General features: G+C 41.5%; 1 long non-coding RNA gene across 1 annotated transcript; it reads left to right on the top strand.

Annotated features, from left to right (window-relative positions):
• The first annotated feature begins 1,239 nt into the window (after positions 1–1,239).
• LOC146960377 (uncharacterized) lies at positions 1,240–4,043 on the top strand. Its single transcript, XR_015035466.1, has 3 exons — positions 1,240–1,339; positions 3,551–3,665; positions 3,938–4,043. It is a non-coding gene; the product is annotated as an uncharacterized LOC146960377 (long non-coding RNA).
• The last annotated feature ends 1,104 nt before the right edge of the window (positions 4,044–5,147 follow it).

The following is a 5,147-nucleotide window of genomic DNA, read 5'->3' as shown; positions in this document are numbered from 1 at the left end:
CAGAGATGGCAAAAGTACCCAGATTCTTTACTTGAGTAGAAGTAAAAGTACCTGTGTAAAAAACAACTTCAGTAAAAGTGAAAGTACTGATCCAAATATCTACTCAAGTAAAAGTAAAAAGTACAGGCTCTGAAATTTACTCAAAAGTATTATTAAAAGTAAAAAGTATTTCCATTGCACGATTCACTGCAAAGCAAATAACCACACGATAATTTATCTTGAATCCATTTCATCAATGTTATTGTTTAAACAAACATTGTTCACATAGCCTAAGTTTACCTGCCGGACACAACATGTATCCTAATGTACTTCACTATGGTCAATCGTAGGCATTTGTATTGTACACTTCAGGTTTACACATCACACTTATGAACATTAAATTTTGGACCAGGATTGGCTTCTAAACTGTGGTGTCACAAATAATGCCCGTATCCCAATTAATAATCTTGTGGATTGAGACACTTTATGGGGGTTATTATTTATGGCCCTTTTCCACTAGCGCAACTCGGCTCAACACGTCTCTATTAGTTTTGTTTGTTTTTTTGTTGTTGTTTTTTTTTTGCTTTTCCATTAGAACTCAGCTCAAGTCGAACTGTAATTTTATTTTGCCGTAAATTTATTTTGCCGTGGAAACCCTGATATATTAAAAAAAGTAACGAGCATTTTGGGGAAATGTAAGGAGTAGAAAGTACCGATATTTGCGTTAAAAATTTACTGAGTAAAAGTAAAAAGTTGTCAGAAAAATAAATACTTCTAAAAGTACAAAGTACCTGACAATTCTACTTAAGTACAGTAACGAAGTATTTGTACTTTGTTACTTGCCATCACTGCTTAAAGCAGAAGTAAGCAATATTTTTGTGTTAATCTAAGTCTTAAATAGTTGTATCTTCCGATAGCAATCACTTCTATAGAGTGTTTGGTCCGAAACACGGGTCTGTCAGTCACTCTGCTCTGCTCTGAGCCGAGGAGAAAACTTTCCTTGTATCCTACAACCTTTATCCAATGAGGAGAGAGAACGGCATAAAGGGGCAGTCCTCTCTGTGTGTGCAGCCAAGGGATGCGTGTGAATGTGGTGACGTAGGGACGAGGGCGGGGACTGCTAACTCCATCTGCTGACAGGAAGTTAGCCAAAACCACCGGATCACTGACTTCTGCTTTAACCATGGTGTAATACATTTTTCTCTAGTTGACATCCCATGATGTCTTTTTAAAACCCTGCGCTGACCTGCGTCCTCTTTGTCTCTCTCTCTTTCAGTCAACATGACCCCAGTGGACCAGCTGGACCAGCAGTGAGCGTGATCCAGCTGGAAGAGCCCACACCAATACACTCTTATCTGCAGTGAGTAATCTACAACCACAGTATAATGTAACAGGCCGTTGGGTAATACTATGCTTGATACTGTGGATGGTTCTGCTGAGGATGCTGTGGTGTTATGGACGATGCTGTTGTTGATTATGTTGTGGATGACACTGTTGTTGATGATATGAAACCAGGGCCGGCTCTAGGCATAGGCGATATAGGCGGTCGCCTAGAGCGCCAACTGCTGGAGGGGCGCCGCCAGTCAAGGGGAAAAAAAACACTAAGTGAGGGCGCCCCCCTCACTTAGTGTTTTCTGTGTAGAAACCCCCCCCCCCAAAACAAATAAATAAACAATGACAAACAGCTCCAGCTCTGTATTCAGACCTGCTGAGCTCTCAAACTAGTTTTTTTTTTTTTTTTTTTACCTCTCAAACAGTACCACAGTGACAACACATATAGGGTACATTATATAGGCTAAATATTGTAAATTTTGTGTGTTTTTTGTCTATTTATATACATCGTGTGAAAGATGAGTTATCACATTAATTTTTGATCCAGAGTGGGCTCAAATTCAGTTTTCTTTTCTGTACACCTTTAACCAGAACTGCAATGCACTTGGTGCTGGACTGTATGTTATGAACAGTATCGTCCTCTACCTGTCCGTTTGGAGGGCTCTTCTTACAGACAGTAGTGTTTCCTGAGTGTTTTTTTCCTACGGTGGCCCTGAGAGCTCAAGAAGAGAGCATAAGAAAACACATGGAAACAAATTTGGCATATTCATCATCAATGTGACAACGCATGTGTATCCAGAGATAGTTGATATTTGGAGAAAATTTCTCATTTAGGGCTACACACATCTCATGAAGTTTGAAATGTAACGTGAAGTCAATATTTAGCTTCTGATATCCCACATTTGAGACATTTGGTGAGAATGACAGTTAGGCCTAACATTTATGCTCAAAAAGCACTACACTTATCGCCTTATATCATACAGTATATTCCACTGCTTTTGTGAAGCCCAGACTTTCGTATACCCATTTCAAGCACCACAACAGTTTGTTCTCATGATTGTGAAGAGACTGATTTTTTCATGTCTTCACCCAGGATTTACTCAATGCAATTTTACTGATTGTTGTGCAAGTTGTGTATCTCAGGGTCAGAGGGGACATAGAGATACACTGCTATGTTATCATTATGATCATTATGATCATTGTTGGGGGGGCGCCTGAGAGTAATCTCGCCTAGGGCACCAAAATGGCTAGAGCCGGCCCTGTATGAAACTCAGGGCCCGGGGCCAGATCCGACCCCACGATACATTTTTATGTGGCCCACAAGAAAATTTCATATTGATGTATGTGATTGAGTTTGACATCCCTGATGTAGATGATGCTGTCGGTGGTGTAAATGATGCTAGATAGAGCTGTGGATAGAGTGGATGATGTATGAATCATAGTGTTGATGAGACATTAAAACAAGAATTTTCTGGTGTTTTTTATGTGATGAAGTTGTGAAGTGGATGTCTTCGGGTCTACAACAAGGCAAACACAAACACCAAATGAAGTTGTTAGAGGGACCTTCACAGTCCTCACCAAACATCTGGTGGGAAGTCCTAAACCTATTATTCGCTACTGTGTCAACAGCAGCTTCTTAATAATTCCTGGCAGCTTCATACGTCTATAATAAAACTGAATCAGAGGAGAGAAGAGAGTGAATCATATGGTGCAGGATTCAGCGACTCATCCTGAAAATAGATAGAAACAAGCACATTACATGGTGCTAATACAAAATGAAGATTAATTAGTTATAGAAATGGATGAATTGAAATGTTATGTGACTCATGCATTAAACCCCCAAAGAACTGACTGATCTGGTCCAGCTGATTCTGATTGTGATTCATGAGGAAAAGACGTCAGTGACTTTGAAGAAAGAGTCACTGCTGGGCCACAGTGCAAAAGATGTTATCACGGGTGTTTCCACAGTGGGACAGATTATTTATCTAACTGTCCGTATCTGAGGTTTTATGAGTTGATGGCTTTATGACTCACACTCTGCCATCCTGCTCCTGACAGGTCACTACCCACATGCCCACTAGATGTCCCCGTCACGTACCTGTAGTCTAACAGTGTCAGAGGCTGGAGGCTGAGCTGACCTCGTCCGGCCCAGACCAGACTGGTTGCACAGTGATAGTCTGACAGTTTTGTTGTGAGGTGACAGTAAATTGACTGCAGGGTGTTTGTGTTTTCTTTGCAGGAACTGTGATCTGGATATGAATGTGAAGGTGAACACTGCAGCTGAGAGGATTAATAAGTGCAAGAGCAACAACATGGTGTCAGACCTTTCTCCAGAGGCCCAGCCTTACACCAGGGTGAGACAAACTCGTACACACACACACACACACACAAAACTGCAAAGCTGTAAACCAGTCATTTTTTAAACAGAATAAAAACTGTAGAGTATACAGTTGCGTGTTATACTGTATTATTGAGTGTATCAAAACAAGAAATGGAGATAGTAATATACTATACAATAATAATAATGATAATAATAATTAATCAACCCCTAGCTTTTTTTGGACATTTAATGAAAATAACATAGAAATAAAACGATTTGTTCCTCTGTTTGTCCACTTACCCGCAGGTGTCTCGTACTCCCAGGAAGGCGGCTACCTTCGGGAAGCGCTCCAACTCAATGCGCAGGAACCCCAAAGCAGCAGTTGCCAAACAGGGCTGGCTGTGCAAGCAGGTACTAGCTCTTCTCTCTGCTCGCTGTTTTTATGGGAGAGCTCACCTTTAGTTTATGGGAGTGATGGGAACTGTAGGATCCAGTGTCGATAAACAACATCAGCTTTTCACAGAGGGAAGAGCTGAGAGAATAACAATAAGAGCTGTTTATGTAAATCAGCACAGTGCTGAATTTAAATGACCCACTGAGACGGTGAAACAGCTGTTATCAGTGGATAAAGATTTATTTAAAAACTAAAGAAACTGAAATGTAGGAGTTTAAATTTCTACCTCTTGGCATCAGAGCCCGTGTCACACTGTGTTAAACAAACAGAGGGAGATGCACCAGGTTAGTGTCTTCTCTTAAAGCAGAAGTAAGCGATATTTTTGTGTTAATATAAAGCTTAAATAGTTATATCTTCCGACAGCAATCACTTACATAGAGTGTTTGGACTGAAACACGGGTCTGTCAGTCACTCTGCTCTGCTCTGAGCCCAGGAGAAAACTTTTCTCGTATCCTACAAGTTTTATCCAATGAGGAGAGAGAACGGCATGAAGGGCTGTGTGTGTAGCCAATGCGCGTGAATGTGGTGACGTAGGGACGAGGACCAATAGATCCATGACGAGGGCGGGGGCTGCTAACTCCATCGGCTGACAAGACATTATGGTGCGTTCAAGGCAACCCGTAACTCGTGTTTTTCCGACCTGTGAAGTGGTACCAGTTCGATCTGGTACGAGTTCACGGGTCAGAAGTTACGAGTGGCCGTTATAGTGACTTTCACAGGTAAAACAGGTCGGAAAAACACGAGTTACGGGTTGCCTGGAACGCTACAAAGTCGTAAGTTGTGACTTGAAGCTGTAATTTACGGTTTCAAAAGCCTGGCTGGAACGCAGCATTAGCCAAAACGACCGGATTGCTTACTTCTGCTTTAAGTTATTCACAGGTTGAATAATAAATTCCCATTTGAAGCCAGGTCAAGACCCTGTTTTTACAGAACAAGTCTCTCAACGGAGCTGTAGGACACTTGTACCAGTGGAGCAGCACCTGACACATCAGGTCATCGCTTCTTGTCTCTCCGGGGATGATGATGATGATGATGATGTTGTTGGTGATGATGATGATGGTG

The sequence above is a fragment of the Trachurus japonicus genome, unplaced genomic scaffold (genome assembly GCF_045865225.1).
Source record: "Trachurus japonicus isolate A0001 unplaced genomic scaffold, Traja_1.0 AP030437.1".
Lineage (NCBI taxonomy): Eukaryota > Metazoa > Chordata > Actinopteri > Carangiformes > Carangidae > Trachurus > Trachurus japonicus.
The sequence above is the reverse complement of the archived record's forward strand: the minus strand, read 5'-3'. Positions and strand labels throughout refer to the sequence as shown.